Source organism: Sphaeramia orbicularis, chromosome 2, assembly GCF_902148855.1.
Source record: "Sphaeramia orbicularis chromosome 2, fSphaOr1.1, whole genome shotgun sequence".
NCBI classification, from domain to species: Eukaryota; Metazoa; Chordata; class Actinopteri; order Kurtiformes; family Apogonidae; genus Sphaeramia; species Sphaeramia orbicularis.
The window spans coordinates 26150520-26169031 of NC_043958.1; the positions used below are offsets into that span (position 1 = coordinate 26150520).

Sequence of the window (18512 nt, forward strand, 5' to 3'; positions counted from 1 at the left end):
ATACACACTGCGCATACTGTCGTTGACTGCAAAAAAAGAATCATTACTGTGAAGTGGAAAGCATTAACCCACCAACCATAACCAAACGGAAACAAAAGGTAAAGCGAGTGTATATTATGGAACAAATGAGAACAGACCTGTTCATTCAAAGGTGGACTTGGTGAATTTATAACTCTTGGGTTGTTGAACTAGCTCTTTAATTAAAGGAAATTGACCCCGTCACAAGGTTAATCTGGGTGTTTTTATTTATATTACGTACATTCATTTGCAATGTTGAAGTTGTGTAACAATGCCTTTGTATATTTTATTTAAAAAGCCCCCCCTCCCCCCAAATCTGAACTGATGACAGGGTCGTCTCTGTAGCACCATAAATGATATGTTTATAATAGTTTGTTCTCACTTATTACCATTTTTCAACAGTATTAATATTGCATATTTTGATAACTTCGATTGTTGCTCCGCCCTTCTGAACACCCAATTTGATGTGCATATGCAGCAGAGGAAACTGAATAAAAGTCAAAAAGCTTAAAGAAGGATGAGACAGAGCAATGTTTTCAACTGAGTTAAATAAGATGTAAAACATTATCATGAAAAAAAATTTGTGCCAGAAGCAAAATGCTTCCACACACAAATATTAACTTTACTGAAGCCTCCAATATGGCAGCACAGCAGCAACACATGCACTGAATCAACAACACAAAGTCAATTTTAGACCAGATCTCATAAATGGATCTCTAAGGAAGCTTCTTGCTGTGTATTTTCTCAGGTTTGAGCAACTGCAGTGTTTTGCATTTACAAGGTGTGACACCTCCTGTAAAGTTAATTACTTCGTTTCAATGCCAGAAATGTGAATGCACGTGAGCGGAAGCAAATGGTTAAACCAAAGTTAGAGGGTTGGGGAGTCAGAGGTAGAGACAGGGAAATGTACACTATGTGGACAAAAGTATTGGGACATGCTGAATTCAGGTGTTCATTTTCTAACAGTGGGCTGGGATACAAAGCAACGATAAATGTTATAATATAGTTTTTTATTGTGATAAATATCATTGCATTGGTTAGTTTGGTTTTTGTTATCTTTGCTTCCAAAATGCCTTAGAGATGGTTTTGACTACATTTCTCTAAACACTGATATTGCTTTTTTTCATACATAATTATGACTTTAACCCTTTCATGCATGAATTATGAGAACCTTAATCAAGATTTTTTTTCCTGAGTGTTTTTATTCCTCTTCAGGCATGAAAAAAAAACCCGATGTGATATATATATATATATATTTTTTAAATCAACCTGTTTTTCATGGAGTTACAAAAATGTCCACTCAGCTACACCATGAATTTTATTCTTGAAGCAAAGAAACATGTATTTAAAACCCAATATCATAAAGTGATATAAAAACAGTGAAATTAAACCATGTTTAATGCAGCTAATCTGATGTTTTCTCACATTTTAACATATTCTAAAACTAGTTGTTACTCACTTCATGGAGATAATATGCAAAAAATAAATATTAACAATTGATTTCCACTCAAGAACCAATCAAGAACAGCAAAGTTACAATAATGGTATGAATTGCAGTTTATGAGATGATGCATAAGTGTCCACTGTGTTGGTTGATATGGAACTAAAACAACAAAACCCATGAATACACAAGAGTAAAGCTGCAGAGTAACTGTCCACTGTAGTGAACACTATGCATGAAAGGGTTAAATGTTCTACCTCTAAATTTCAAAAATATTTTTCATGCTCTGACTGCAAATAAGTTTCTATCACAACTAACCATCTACTTTCTTCACATCTCACTTAGGAAGAAAAATCTCTTATTAAACTTTAAGGAAATATTGATGTTTATAAACTATATGGATAAAATATTGCGACACATCATGGCTACAGCTGTAAGATGTCCTGTTCATGCTGATTTGAGATAAAAACATTAATAGCAAAACTCAATATGATATTTATCACAATATAAAATTATATTATGACATTTGTCATTATTGTTTTGCAGCCCAGACCCCTCTTAGAAAAGAAACACTTGAATTCAACGTGTCCCAATACTTCTGTACATATAGTCTAAAAAGTGAGAGTACAAAACAAAAAAATTAAAAATTTAAAAAGGGCCATCCTTAATCATCCTTATACTCAGTGCAAAACATTTTAACATCAAATTAGTATAGTTTTTAAAAATTTTTATCACAGATTTTATTATGTACGTTATTTAACTGTGGATATTTATATATTTTTATACTGACTATTTTATTCGAGTGTTTATACAAGTGTTTTATCTGTGTGTTTTTTATTGAGACCAATGCATCGTCATTTTGTTTTTGCATTACAGCTATGATGTAAATGTTTAAGTGAATCTTAACATGATGTTACACGACCAAAGCTCGTGCTTTACCTAAACTTGGAAAAGAGCCTTCCAAACATGGATTGCATGGGCATCAGGAACATGAGCACAACCATGCCCGCCAGCAGGATGGTCCGATCTCGTTCCAGAGCAACCCCACCACCACTGCTGCCTGAAGGGTCCGACCCACAGGAAGTGCAGAAAGATTGTCACCTGTGGAAGAAAAAAAGGCACAAGTCAGGATAATCTCGACACCAAGCAACAAAAGAACATCATTTTTTTTCCCAATTCCATCTGATTCACACTCCTCCATTCCATCTAGTTTCAGGGTACTTGCTCTTTATCCAAATAAAAATTCCAGACCTTTTCAAAACTGCTATGTTTTCCCCAGATCTTGACTTTACGCAGTTCATACTTGTGTACCTACTGTTTAGTTGAGATTGTACCTGTTGTGTGTAGTAGAAAAATGAATTTTAATAAATGTATGAATGAAATGCATGCACAAATCACAGTAAATTATGTTTTACTGACAGAAACATTTTCAAAACATAAAAAGTGCATGGATATCACACAAACAAGTTTCAATTTAGTGAAGTAGGGAAGTATTTCCAGATAGTTATGTTTTTTGTTTTGTTTTTTTTTGTTGTCTGTTGGTTTGTTTATGTTTTGTTTAGTTTGATTGCTGTTCACTTTGTTTTATTGTTTGCTTTATTGTGTATTCATTTTGTATTGCCTTCAAGGATGTATATATGTATATACTGTATTTATTTATTTATTTTTCTGGTATGTCAATATAGGTGTGTATGTATGTATGTGTATTTGAAGATGATAAGCGAGGTTACTATTTACACAAGATCCATGGGAATTGATTTTTCATACATTATGCTGATAAGAAGCTAAAGGACAGACTGTTGTGGGGAGGAGGGGTGGGATTAAATATGTTTAACTTCCTCCCACTCCATTTTCGAATGTGCAAATGAAGTTTGATCTTTTGTTGATATTTTGTTTTCATGTATATGTATAAGTTTTTTCATATTTTCTTGCAATCTGTTTTATTTCTAAGGACTGAAGTAGGATTACTTTGGTTTGTTGCATATTCGAAATAAACTAAACTGAACTGAACTCCAGTCCAGAACACTTCTGTGTAATTAACAGTTCTCTGCCAAAACAGCACAGGTCCTGAGGCTCTGAGATACTTTGCTACACAGCAGGGGTTGACTAACTGATTAAAACGACACTTGAGACACAAATGAAATAACTGGATTCACTGCCAGAAAGGCTTGGTACATAATGAAGCATGAAGTTCAAGCTGGGACAGACTGTGAGTGTTTCAAGTTGAGGCAGTGATGACATAAACCCTGTTAGCACGCACCTTGGTGAAGGTATGCTGTTCCCATTAAATCAACGTACCTTACAGCTACGATCACCCCCGAGATCTGAAGGGCCTCCCGAGTGCTGGCTTGCAAAATTAGGTGAGACATGAACCCAACAAATGACACTCCTATTTGTTAACACGCTCCTATTGTTACATAACACATTAAAATTCCTGTACGTGTCTTTCAACGTTCTCTTCTCTCTGGGTTGTATGGAACAGAAGGTGAACTCATGAACCCTAGTGACTTGCATTAAAAAAAAAAAAAACACCATATACATTCATTTTTTTTTCTAAACTTTCATGTTTCCTCAAATAAATTCCTTTTTTCTTAATTTCATTTCATTCATACACACAATGACAGTAAAGGCTATTCTATTCTAATCTATTCTATTCTATTCTAGTGATGTCCCGATCTGGACTTTTTTGCTTCCGATCCAAATTTTTTTATGATTAGTTTTGCACATTCCAATCCGATCCAACACCAACTTTTTATTATGAAATTTTGACTTAAATTTGGAGTCATTATTTTATAGGTTATTATGCTATTATTTTACTTGAGATCACAATTGGGCTGAATGTGGAACCTGAACTAAAACAAGTATGACACCTTTGACTCTTAATAACTTTAGTATAGTTTTTCCACATTCCAAATTCATACTGTGAGCCAAATTAGAACCTTAGTCGAGCCGGTTTTGCCACCACTGCTGTAGCGCATATTTGGACAGGTCCGACCAGGGATTATATGAGGGTGCGTTCCATGCCGTATATTAGTGATGCTCGGATCAGAGCTGGATCAGGTGGAATAGGGATACATCTGAAACAGGCAAGATACTGTCTCTCGAGTACCAGGGTTGAGGACTAGGGGTCTAGCTGGTCTTGACTACAATGCTATGAACAAGTTTACGGCAACAAAACTTAAGACCCATCATATCAAATTCAATAACTTTTAAAGACTATTTTAATCTAATAAATGCAGATTTGTAAATCAAGGCTTTTAAGACTTTTTAAGACCCTGTGGGAACCCTGATTGAAAGACCAGAGAGCAGTTTGAGGCTCTGTTTGGGATGTTTCCTCTACACTGCACCTGCGACTACTATTAACCATCCAACTGAGTTTCCTATTTGTCATCCCAATAGTAGATAACTAATCGTTACGCCTCACAGATGCTCATCTCTGACCTTTTTCTTGCGTGGTAATGGTAGTAAACATGTGAAACGGCTTTTGTGGGAGACAGCAATGACTCAGTTAGTCATTTGTTTACTGCTGAGGTCCAAAGTGTAATAGTCAGACCAAGACAAGCATGTAATACATCAACTATATGCATCTGGGAGTTAAGTATGTCTTGTCTTCGGTCTTAATTAAATCCTGGTTCACCTCCAACTTTGTAAAACTCACTAGTGACAAAACAGAAATGCTCCTCATTGGCACAAAATCCACTCTTTCCAAAACCAACACCTTTTCCCTCACTATCGACAGCTCCTCAGTCTCCCCCTCCCCTCAGGTTAAGAATCTGGATGTCATCCTCGATGGCCTACTATCTTTCAAATCCCACAACAATAACGTCACCCGGTCTAAATATTTCCACCTGCACAACATCACTGTCTCTGCCCCTCCCTCACCCCCCATACCACCTTTATTCTTGTACAGCCTCGTAACCTCCCGCCTCGACTACTGTACCTCCCTCCTATCCGGTCTCCCCCAAAAGTCCCTCCATAAGCTGCAACTGGTCCATAACTCTGCCGCCCGAATCATCACCAAAGCCCCCTCCTACCACCACAACGCCCCCATCCTCCAGGAACTACACTGGCTCCCAATCAAACAGAGAAATGAATTCAAACTCCTCCTGTACACATTTAAATCCATCCACAATCTCGCTCCTCAGTACCTGTCAGACCTCCACCGTGTCACCACTCCAGCCTGTTCCCTCAGGTCCTCCTCCTCTATCCAGCTCAGCGTGCCCCCTTCCCGCCTCAGCACCAAGGGAGGCCGAGCCTTCAGCCGCCCTGCCCTTCAGCTCTGGAACTCCTTCCCACCATCTGTCCGTAGCTGTGATTCTCTCCCCACATTCCCCACATTTTCAGAATAGCCTACCCCCCATAAGCTCTACTCTCCATTTTACATCTTCATTTCTATATATAGTAATTATTTTTTATCTGTTTATTCTTTGTATTTTATGGATTGTTTGTTTTATCTTGCTGTACAGTGTCCTTGGGTGTCTTGAAAGGCGCTTATAAATAAAATTTATTATTATTATTATTATTAATCAGTCATTGATTTAGCTAATCTCAAAAGTCATACATGGTCTTACTTCATCAAACTTGCTGACATCATTGGAGAGGAGGTTGACGATCTGGCCTGTGGTGGTCTTCCCCATGGCTGCACTGCTCAGACACAAGGCCTAGAGAGACAGAATGAGCACGAAATTACTGATTAATGCTTTAGATGAGCAATCAACAACTATGATAACCACTGTGCATTCTTACCTTCTTGTAGATCATGTGACACATCGCCACTCGGATCTTCATGCCTGCTCTCTGGACGTGGTAGAAGTAAAGGTGATGGAGCAGTGTCAGCCCGATGCTGCAGATCGATAAACCGGCCGCATAGCCCAGGGTTTCATATAAAGCGGTCATGTCATCTGAGTCGTAGTTCTCAAAATATACAATCATCTCCCCAAGGAGGACCGGCTGGATCACTTTAATGACCTCCTAATAAATAGCCAAGCAGATGAGAATTAAAGGGTTAGAATTATAAGTGGAAAAAATTATAAGAATTTTGGTCGACATTTTTTATGATGCCATAGGTAATAATTCCATAATTACATTTCAACATATTGTTAGCCTCATAGCATAATTGCCTAAGTCATACCCTATATGCACAAAAGTATTGGGACACTTAATTGAATTCCGGTGTTTCTTTTCTAACAGGGGTCTGGGCTAAGAAAATAATAATGACAAATGTCATAATATAGCTTTATATTGGGATAAATATCATATTGATTATTAATATTGATGTTTATATCTCAAATCAGCATGCATCTTACAGCTGTAGCCATGATGTGTCCCAATACTTTGTGCATATAGTTTATAAACATCAATATTTCCTAAAGTTTAATGGGAGATTTTTCTTCCTAAGTGAGATGTGAAGAAAGTAGATGGTTCGTTGTGGTATAAAATTATTATTTACTGTCAGAGTATACAAAATATTTTAGAAATTTAGAGATAGAACATTTAAAATCATAGTCAACGATAAAAAAATAAGCAAAACAGTGCTGAGAGAAATTAAAAAAATACCATCTCCGAGGCATTTTGGAGGTAAAGATTACAATTTAAACCAAACTAACCAATGCAATGGCATGTATTACAAAAAGTAATTATATTATGACATTGTCATTACTGTTTTGTGGCCCAGACCCCTGTTAGAAAAGAAACACTTGAATTCAACATGTCCCAATACTTTTGTCCATATTGTATATGACTTAGACTATTATGCTATGAGTCTAACGAATATTATAAGTCATGTGATCTGACAGGAAACAAGAATCACACCAACCTATGTGAACTCAGTACAGGGGTTAAATATTTAAATGACTGCTATAATTACTGTCTACTGCTCTACTTTGTGACATACCACAGAAGCTAGAAAACTGGCTTTTATTTTCTACATACAGCAGTGAGAAACAACATCAGATTCGTTTGAATGGCGTGAGCTGTGAAACGTAGCGTATTTTCTCTGCGTTTTGACTCTTGCAGCTTAATTACAACTGCTTACTTTCTCAATATTGGTATCAGATTATGTGTCCGACACTGACTCAAACAGTTACGAGGTATTGCTGACATTTCGGGGTTTTGTTTTTTGCTATTTTGTATGTTAAGTCTGTGTATGTAGCTGTGTGTTTTTTGCCTGTGTATTTTACTTATGATTTTACTGTAAAGCACTTTGTGAATTATTTCTGTGAAAAGTGCTAGAACTTATTATTATTGTCATTGTTCTGTTATTCTATGTCACTCTGCTAAAGATTTTTTCTTTTTTTCAACTAAGATCGAGAGCAATTCTACAAATCATTTCAGAACAACAGGTCTGATATTTGATTGCTAGACTGATGCAAAATTAAGTATCTTTTTTTTTTTTTTTAAATAATTTGGTATATTTATGTATTTATTTCTTATATTTTGTTTTACAAAGTTACATTGCATGCAGTGAGGTGTGATGTTGCTTCATATGTAGCAGCCTGGTGTTATCTGAATCCCTAATGTGTAAGATTATGTTGTTTGTTCAAGCTAGAAGAACACAGCATGCTGGGGCTATCAATTATCATACAGGGGGGAAAAATCATTAATTTTTCTGCTTCGTGTGATGTTGTGGACATGTAAAGTGCCTCCTACCTTTTTTTAGTGTATAATCTGTAAGTTAGTTCCATTTGGCTGATTAATTACTATGATTCAGTTATTTTGAAATGAAAAGGACAGATAATAATAGATTATAAGAGACTTTTCATGCTCCATCTGTCAAATGAACACTGAGAAAGTCTAACGCAACCTCTGATGAACTTGAATTTAATTGTTACCCGCGGGAACAGAGAAGAAGGATTTTATTTCTCATCTTGTCTGTTTGCATGTGACCAGCCTAAATCATTAAGATTTACTGATCACTGTAAAACTCAAATGTGATTTTAACATTCTGCCTCAGTTTATCATTTCCACATGTACATTACAACTTACAGATCACAGTGGATCTACAAATACACAAACATTTAGTAATAGGCAGAATACTGTGATAAATACACTTATTTTTCTTAAGACATTTCATGTTGTTCATATTTTTTTCAGGTAATTCACATTTTTTGTTTGTAATCGTAAATATTTTTATGTAATTTTACTTTTTTACACCAAAATAGAGAGAAAAATTTGGAGTTATCATTATTTAAAGGTTATTATAATAATATTTTACTGGTCCAACCCACTTTAGATCATATTGTGCTGTATGTGAAACCTGAACTAAAATAATTTTGACCCCGTTTGACAAATATCTTAGTGTGCTTGGTCTTTATCAAAATAAAAATTCCAGACTTTTTCAAAACTGCATTGTTTTCCCCAAGATCTTGACTTTACATACTTTACCTGTGTGCCAACTTTTTTATTTGAGATCATACCTGTTGTGTGTAATAGAAAAGTTCATTTTAAACCATAAAGACCCAGTGTTACTTTTGTGGCAGTTCCCAAATAAATGTTTCTTTAGATTTCACCTTTCTTACCATTTATTATAATATTATTGTCTATACTTTGTGGTTTTTTCAATGAAAATCCTGTATTTTCCTGTATTTAATTTACTGATCACATAGATGTTCATAGAAACTTAGATTAAAGTTGAGGGTTATTATATCAGAAACAGACAAAACTGAAGAAAAAATGACTTTTTCAGCAAAGATATCATAAAAACTAGTGCCTCCATCCACTGTCATTGATCCAACTACATGGGTTTTACTGGTGAATCAATGTTGTAGAAGATGACGGTGTTTCCACGTTCACAACGGAGCATCTAAACGTCCAAATGGGTCATATCTGATGACCATGAACAGCTGACAAACTGTATTTTACACCAATTATTTACATGTCTTGGTGGGATCAATGGTTCAGATGTTATTAAATATTTTAGATCAGTACATGGTATTGGTGCCCAGTTGCTGTTTGGGTCTTTATGGGTTAATAAATGTATAAATGAATGAATGCATAATTCACAGTAAATTATGTTTTACTGACTGAAACATTTTCAAAACATATGAAAATCACAGAATTGCATGGATATCACACAAACAAGTTTCACTAGAATCATTGCAGTACTGACCAATTAGTGAAATCATATAACATTTTTAATGTTTTCCTCATGTATTTCTTTTTTTACAGGATTATGTGCCGTTGAGCATAATCTAAAATTCGACTATGAGAGAAACTTTTTTCCATACTTTATTAACACTTTCACACGAAATTCCAGACTATTCAAGGTGTGAAAAAGTGTATTTCAAAATTCCACATTTTTTAAGACTTTCAAGACCCGCGCAAGCACTCAGTGTTTATATCTTCAGTGTAATTTTTGCATTTCACAAATTCATCCCATTGGCTAGATTCGACTCTGTGGTGGGCCGGTTTTGGCCCATGGGCCGTATGTTTGACACCCCTAATCTAAATGGATTATAACATTATGGTATGTGTATTTTGTTTCTCAAGCAGAGCATCCCCTCTCATATGCACCTTATTACTTGTTTAATATTTTATGTAATCTCTATATAAACAATTAACTCCCTTGGAAAACCAAAATCCACTGATTCACCACATTTCAAGTGTCAAGCTGTGAAAGTCTGAATGTTCGACTCAGCACTGACCTCGACAAGGGTGAAGAATCCCAACACTGCATAAGATTTCCAGTAGCATTGAATGATTGCTTTACTGAGACTTGGAGCCTGCATGTTTTTGTTTGCCTTCTGGACGCTTTGGTCCCAGTAACTGTCGGAGAGAGAAAGATGCCACATTATAGAACAGAATAAAATAGAATAGAATAGAATACAATACAATACAATAGAGTAGCCTTTGTTGTCATTGGGTATACAATGAAATTAGCAGTGCTACTCCAGTCAGTGCAGCAATATTAACAAAACACCAGTGCAACACAAATAATAGCGCAAACATAAAATTACAAAAACTATAAATAAGGTATGAAAAAAAAATATACATTTTACAATTTTACAAAGTAACATAAGAATAGAGCTAAGTAGAATAAAAAATGAAGATGGACAAAATAGGAATTGACACAAATTTACAGAATTAACAGTATGTGAAAGTATGTATATCTATGAACAATATTATCAATATTTACAGTATGTATTACTAGGGGTGTAATGATTACTGGTATAATGATAAACCGCGGTAAAATTGCAGATGGTTAGTATTACCGTTTAAATTCTAATTATCATGATAACCGTGTTTAATTGCCACACTTTTACAGGAAAAAACCCTATGTAAAGCTTTGCTTTTATGTCAAATATTTGAGTATAGTTTTAATTTATTACAATTTTAATTTTCTATACCTAATATTTGGATATCTATGAACAATATTAACAATATTTACAGTATGCATTACCCACAAAAACAGTATGTATATTTATGAACACTAGTAACAGTATTAACAGTATGAAAACAGTAAAAGGTTACGTTACTTTTAAGAGTTTTTGATGTTCATGTTATATGCATTGGGCAACAGTTGAGTCACAACTTGTCTGTGAAGATCACAAACAGCAGATAGGTGTATAATCACAATAGTGTTTATAACTTAATTACCCTAAGTGCAATAAGACATTACAAAGGAAAAAAAAGCACTGTATAGTGATCTATCCAGCCAAAGGCATGTTCCAACATGTATGGATAATTAGTACATGCACAGCTACATGTTGTTTGCTACAGGCGATCACTTTTTTGACTGACTCTATTATTTCTAATAATACTTTATTAAAAACTAGGGGTGCAAGAAAATATCGGTTCTGCCATATGTCACGATATTTCAGTTCATGATATTAAAAAGTACTGCATTGATATTTTTAGGTATTTATTCAAATGCAGACATGGTGGAGGTTCATTTTTGTTTTTTCTTTTTTGTTTATATTTTTTGGGAGTCCTGTGAGATATTTTATTTATATATTGACATGGGTATTTTGCTCTGTTGTTTGCATAGTAAAATAAAGTTGTACTGTGATATTGCACGTCATGTATGTAGTTTTTGAAATTGATAACACTGTTTTGTTAAATAATGGTTATTTCAAGCATCCTAAAAGCATTTGTTACTGTCTGAAAGAGGCAGATGTTAGTTCCTTTGTTGGGATTAAACAAAAATAATGTAATGATGTTGGATGACTCAAGGACTGTGCACTATGCATGTGTGTGTGTGTTTTGTGCCAGATGACAACACTTTATTTATCCAAATTCTGCACTTTAAGTTTTTACAGAGGAAACTTTTGTGTTGTAGCATGAGATCCTGTTTTGATCAAATACAAATTTTGTTCATTATTTGTGCATATTTCTGGCGTAATAAATTTTTTCCTGGAAAAAATCTTAAAAAAAAAAAAAAAAAAGAAACAAAACACAAAAGTATTGCCTTGTTAACACTATCACTACACTAACCAGATTCTTGCCAATATACACCCCTATTGAAAACATCACTTCCTTCGTTTTTAATGAGATAACAGGATTTCCATGACAGTGTTACAGACGACCCATATAACAACTCCACTGCTTTTCATCCCTTTACTTTACTGAACGGGTATTTCACTGGAAAACACCTCAATCTGAAAACAGTCCCACTCTATAACTATGGTTCCTATTCATGATTACTGTTAATAAAGGGCCAGTTCATCTCAAGTGCCTTAAGCGAATTACAAATCCACAACAGAATCTTCTTTCTTCTTACACTCGCGCCATGTTCCAGAATATCTTTCAGCCACACATCAAGATGGCAAATAAAACAGAAAATGATGAAAAAATTTGTTGATATGATCAATTACAATGATTCAAATAAACCCATAAAGACCCCATGCTACTTTTGTGGCAGTTCCAAAAAAGTTTTTTTCCTCTATATTTAACTTTTCTCAAGTGATTATCCTCTGTCTTTTGTAGTTTTTCAGTCAAATCAGGTATTTTCCTATTTGTAATTTACTGAAACTGTAGATGTTCATAAAAACTCAGATTAAAGTTGAGGGTTATTATACCAGAAACAGAGAAAACTGAGGAAAAAGTGACTTTTCTATACTTTTAAATATATGATTAACAGAACATAATCCAAGTGTCTCCATCCACTGTCAAAAGGTATTAAACAGTTTAGATCAGTGGATAATTTTGGTTGGCTATTCAGGTCTTTGTAGGTTAAAGAATGATTTTTGGTCCTTAGTGAAAGTTGAAGAAAGCACTATTTGTGTTTTTAAAGATACACAACAGGATGAACACACACCTGTAGTTTTCCCCATTTAGTGTTTATTTTTCTTCCTTTCTTTTAGTTCTTATCCGGTAAAATAAAACAATGCATAAAATAGTTATTTATTTGTTTTGAACTATTTTTTTCCAGTCAGAACATGTCAAACACTTCAATATTCCTGAGTAAAATTAGGTTAAACAACAAAACATTAAAATATTTTGTATTGTATTTGATATGCTTTGATAAGCTTTCAAACTACATCCCGATACCCAATAATCATTATCACGTAAGTCCGAAACACAAAAGGGGTTTAGTAGGGTTACAATAGAGAATTCAGCGACATGACAAAATCTAATAAAAAACAGTGTTAAAAGTGTTTATAGGGAACTTGACTTTTAAGAAATCTCTCATTAGAAATATTACATACTGTACTGTGGAAAAACATAAACAGGAGAGAGAAATGTGCGAGTTTCATCTAGTTGCATTTTTTTCTACTACCTTAGATAAGCAGAGTGATAACCATCAATTTTTATGCCATGGTACGACTTGATTACGGGAGGATGTCTAAGTTATGCAACTTCAGCTGTTCTCATTTTCTTGATGTGGGATTTATTTTTTATTACTTAAATTGTGGCGACCTGTTTTTGGATTTGAGAGCAGTGTGTGTTGTATAATAAATATCTTATTAATACATTGTGTTTTCTAAAATAATAATAATAATAATAATAAATTGCATTTATAAAGCACTTTTCATTTTTAAGAATCTCAAAGTGCTACAGTGAAAGAGAAAGTCTTAGTAAAATACTAGGAAATACTAAATGTAAAAACAATGCAAAACATCAGGGTGGGCTATGAAAAGCCTGTCAAATTAGGAAATACAATAAAATTAGATACTGAATAAACTCCGAACTTCACCTTTTAGTATATAGAAAACTCCTTAAATATGTTTCAAACAGTGGTTAAATACTCACAGCTATGTTATGTGAATGTTTACCCGCATTCAAAGGCCCAGAGGTCGCGTTAACTGAAAATATTCCATCATTGACGCATTTTTTTTTTTTTTTAAATGACGGAAAATTCTGAAAGCTGTCCGTCATTTTGATAGATTAAAATACTGAGGGTAATCATTGTTTAGCTGACTTTAGCCAAAATTAGATGCTGCTTTGCTAGCGCAAACTGTGAAGACAGCCGAGTCTCCTTAGTTATTTTCAAAAGCCCAGTAAATGTGATGGCACTGATAAAAGCAGTGAAAATAGAGGGACTGATGCGGTGAAAGATGACGGACAAGCAAGTTATACACCAGTTCTGATGGCATTTGGTGTGCTATATGTACGCATTTTGTACCTTTCATGTGTTATTTGATGGCATGTCAATTTGTACCAAGATCTGTGGTTCACATAACCTGAACCTGAACCCTCCGTGCATGGGATTGGCACTGCATGAACAAACACAAGGAAGGCTTATAATGTCTACAGATAACACACCAATTAAAAGTGGCGTATATAATTATGCAAGTCGTGATATCACGTTGGTTTATCAGCCAACAGCAACCACAGCTGCTGCATCATTGAGATGTTTTTGAACATTAAATACTGCTAAATATATGTCATTATCATTAAAAAATAAAAATTTTAAATGACTGATAATAATAATAATATGTTATGACGGAATTTTTACGACCCTGTCCGTCAAAATGACGGAGTATAAAAATGTCTAGCGCAACCTCTGCAAAGGTCTAATATCACCTCAGGGTTTTGTTTTATGGACATCGCTCACATAAATTCTCTGTATTTTCTCGTCACAAACCATACTAAATCCTGTTTTCATCCTCCATTAAACGGTTCAAAAGATAAATACATAAATGTCAACTGTGGACAAACAGAGCTATTCTACAGAGATACTTTAAAGAGAGACTTTGTGTTTCAGTGGCCACTAGAAAAATCTAAATTTCACAAATAAACGTCCGTGCCTGATGGTCGGCTGTTAGCATCACTACTGAACCAACCCCATGAAACACACTGTAAATAAAACTGTGAAACAGTGCAGAAAAAGTCCACTGTCCATTACCACATTTCCAAAGTTTATCATCAACCCAAAAAAACAGGCTAAACAAGTCTAAAGATACATTTTTAAAATTGTAGAGCAAAACTATAATTGGTAGCATTTTTTCTGCCACACCATGCAAGCAGTTCAAAACATTAACTCTGGTCTGACATGACTGTTCTTCCGCGTTCCTTGTCGTGCTTGTTTTCATTACATCTGAATCACAGTTTTGAAAGTAAATGAGGTGTGGATGGTACCTAAGAAATACCTAAGAAATTGAAATGTGCTGGCAGTTAAAATGAAGTCACCATGAAACACCATATCGTTAGCCTCACAGCATAACTGCTTCACTCATACACCATATGGACAAAAGTATTGGGACACGTTGAGTTCAAGTGTTTCTTTTCTAACAGGGGTCTGGGCAACAACACAATAACAACAAATGTCATAAGTACTTTTAGATATCAACTTGTCCATATAGTGTATGACTTAGGCAATTATGCTTTGAGGCTAACGATATGGTGCTTTCTTTAAAGCAGATTATGGAAGAATAAAGCATTTTTAAACTAAAAACTACTAAACTACTACTACTCAACTACTAAAAGAGACAAGTAAAGAGTGAATGAAGTTCCTAGACCACAAATGTACTGTGATGTTGGTTATGATGACTGCTAATAAATCTTGATGAAATTGATTATTTAAGATTCTATGTTACTTGTATATGTGTTTGATCTTAAATGTGTTAGAGTGATGAGGATGTTATTATAAGATACTCTGCTTCGGATTAAATGTCAGAGCTCTACTGGGAAATTACTAGTTTTTAAGTATCGTTACTATAGTTTCATGTATAAAAAAAACAACTAGAGATGAAACTGATAGGTTACTTTACAAATTAACTATCTGCTGAATTTCATTAGGCTTCAACCCAGAATGTGATTTTAAGGGAAAATAACTCAAGAGACAAAAATACACATTTTTACCCCTCGGTCAGCTTCAGGCCGAAGGGGTATTGTGATTGTTTTGTCATCTGTCTGTCCATCTGTCTGTCCGTTCTGGCCGAGGGGTATTAATGCATAGCATGTTATGTTTTACATCTACTTTGCTTCTCAGTTCCATTGTATCTGATCAGTTTCTCTGCATTTGATGTTAGATTTGTTTCAAGTTTTTATTAGATTGACTTAGATGTTCAGTTCAACACTTATCTGGTTTCTAATAAGGTCGAAGGGTTGTTTATTTCATAGATTTTGAGAGGGAGAGGGGTGCAAATGACAGTGAAATTTTAGATCTAGACATGTCCATAAAACTTCAGACTGCCATAGAGTCATTGGTAAATAATAATGTAGTGTTTTTTTTTCTGTGATGACTTTGTACTTTACCTCTGTAGCTCATGTCCCAGTCTTTCCGACTTGTCCTCTGCGAGCACTTCGAACATGTCATCTTCCTCCAGGCTCCTTTTGTATCCCGTGCTGAACAGGGGATTGAGCCACCTGAGGGGTAAAAAAATAAGAGGAATAACAAAACGGAAAGAACAGAGACAAGAAATATAACAGAGAAATTCAGTGGTCATGCTCAAAATGACTTTCCCTGAGGTGCATATATTTTAAATCATACATTAAAACAGGAAAGGACTGTTTAATTCCTCTTTATAATCTCATAACACTAATTATGCATAACAATATTTTTGCAAACTTTTTGTGCATTTATGTATATTTCTTTTACTTATCATATTGAATTTGTCTAGTTCGTAATTGCTTTTCTAATTGTGTTTACACACACACACACACACACACACACACATATATATATATATATATATATATATAGAGAGAGAGAGAGAGAGAGAGAAAGAGCCATATATGTGTATATTTAGAGCTTTATTAATTAATGTGTATTAGAACCAGGCCGATTAATTGGTGGGCCAATTAAAGCATATCACCGATTAATCAACATCGGTCAATATGTAACCGATGTATTAACTTTTCGGCTGCGCAGAGATTCTGTCTCTCTTGCTCCTGTGTGTCTGTGCTGCCCGGAGAGTTAGTCAGTTTCACTTTAACACTGACAGCCACAGACCACCACCCCTCCCTGTGCTTTCTGTGTACCTCACAATTTCATTCTGCAGGTTCGTCTGGATATTCATATTGTAGATTAAGTGTCACTTACATTTTAAAGAATGATTTACCAAACAATGTTTATGTCACTACTTATAAAATATAGACTCACATCTTTTCCCATAAGTCTATTCTCCCCAGCATAAAAACTACCACATCTACACGGGTCATATACTAGTCTAATATAAGACGATTATACAGTGTTTTAAAGATGTGTCAATTATCTTTGTGAGATAAACAAAGATGCAACTGTTAATTAACACATCCACCATTATCGACTATAAGACTATTATGTCCTGTGTATATATTTATTTATTTAACCTTTATTTAACCAGGAAGTCCCTTGAGATGAAATCTCTTTTTCGAGGGAGACCTGACCAAGAGGCACATCAGTGCAATACAAATGAAGTAACAGAGTATAAAGCTACATACAATTAAGACAATATAAAATGACTAAAACATAAAAGCTAAAAACCAGTTAAGAATAGCAGTCACCCACTTCTGTTAGACAGTTTGACAGAAGATACACAGCAAAAACTGGAGAGTTGAAATTTCAGGGTTAAACATTTGAGAGTCAATTTTCACTCTCAAAGTGTAGTTTTAATTCACTGTGATTTAAATGTCACTCAGAGTTGGGGTTAATGAAAAGAGTTAGTCAAGCCTGTGGAAATTAACTCAGGATAAGTGTTGTTTTGCGTCTCTCCAGTGTTAATTTGCCTGGCCCCTGCATTTCAAACCAGGTGAACCTGTGCAATTTCTATCAGACTGTCACTGTCAGAGAGAAAAAGAGGAAAAATTAATTTTCTAAAAAAAAAAAAATGTATCAGCTTTCTTTGAATCATCCTGTTCACATTGAATTTTAAGTCATTTTTAATGGATTCACTTTTTTTTTATGATTAAAATTAACACTACTTTCAGAGTGAAAATTAAGTAAAATGAGTGTTATTTTTATTACTTTCATGGTGTTAATTTAACTCTGTTAAAGTTAAAGGAGAAACTCTGACAGTGTAAATAATAAATTCATATGGGTTAATTTAACCCAGGTCGGTGAAATTATGAACTCTTGTGAGTGTTGGTAATTAAATCAGTCAGTGTTAAGTTAACTCAGGTTTCTGAGTTAAAAAGGCAACTCTGACATAGTGTTAAATAATTAACCCCAATGAAGTGCGGACCTATATAAACTCTGAAAAAGAGTTAAAATCAACTCTGTGGGAGTTGATTCAACTCTCCAATTTTTGCCTGTGTGTGTATATAGTATATATATATATATATATATATATATATATATATATATATATATATATATATACATATAGGCTATGTATATTTAGAGTTTTATTATGTATGAATAGAAATATTATAGTGTTGATAATTTATTTCCTGCTACTTTTTCTACACTTGCACAAGCAACCGTAACGAATTAATAAAGCCTTTTGTAATATTTTGTGGTATTTTGTAATAAATATTATTCTGATCTGGACAAAAAAAAGTGTTCAGTAATTCAAGAGGAAGTGATGGTAAAAGAGCTGCATTAGACACTTGTCGGTGTGAACCAAACCATAGTCTTGTCATTTATTACTGTGATATTAGTGTAAAGCCGGTGCTTTACCTTCTGTTTATACATGCCTTTGATAGCAGGTATTTTTGCGTGGGAGCCCCTAGTAGAACAGCAGAAGGCACA

The 18512-nt window shown here is 34.5% G+C and overlaps 1 pseudogene; it reads right to left on the reverse strand.

Annotated features, from left to right (window-relative positions):
- LOC115431658 (multidrug resistance-associated protein 4-like) overlaps window positions 1-18512 on the reverse strand; it is a 51364-nt pseudogene that overhangs the window by 32019 nt on the left and 833 nt on the right.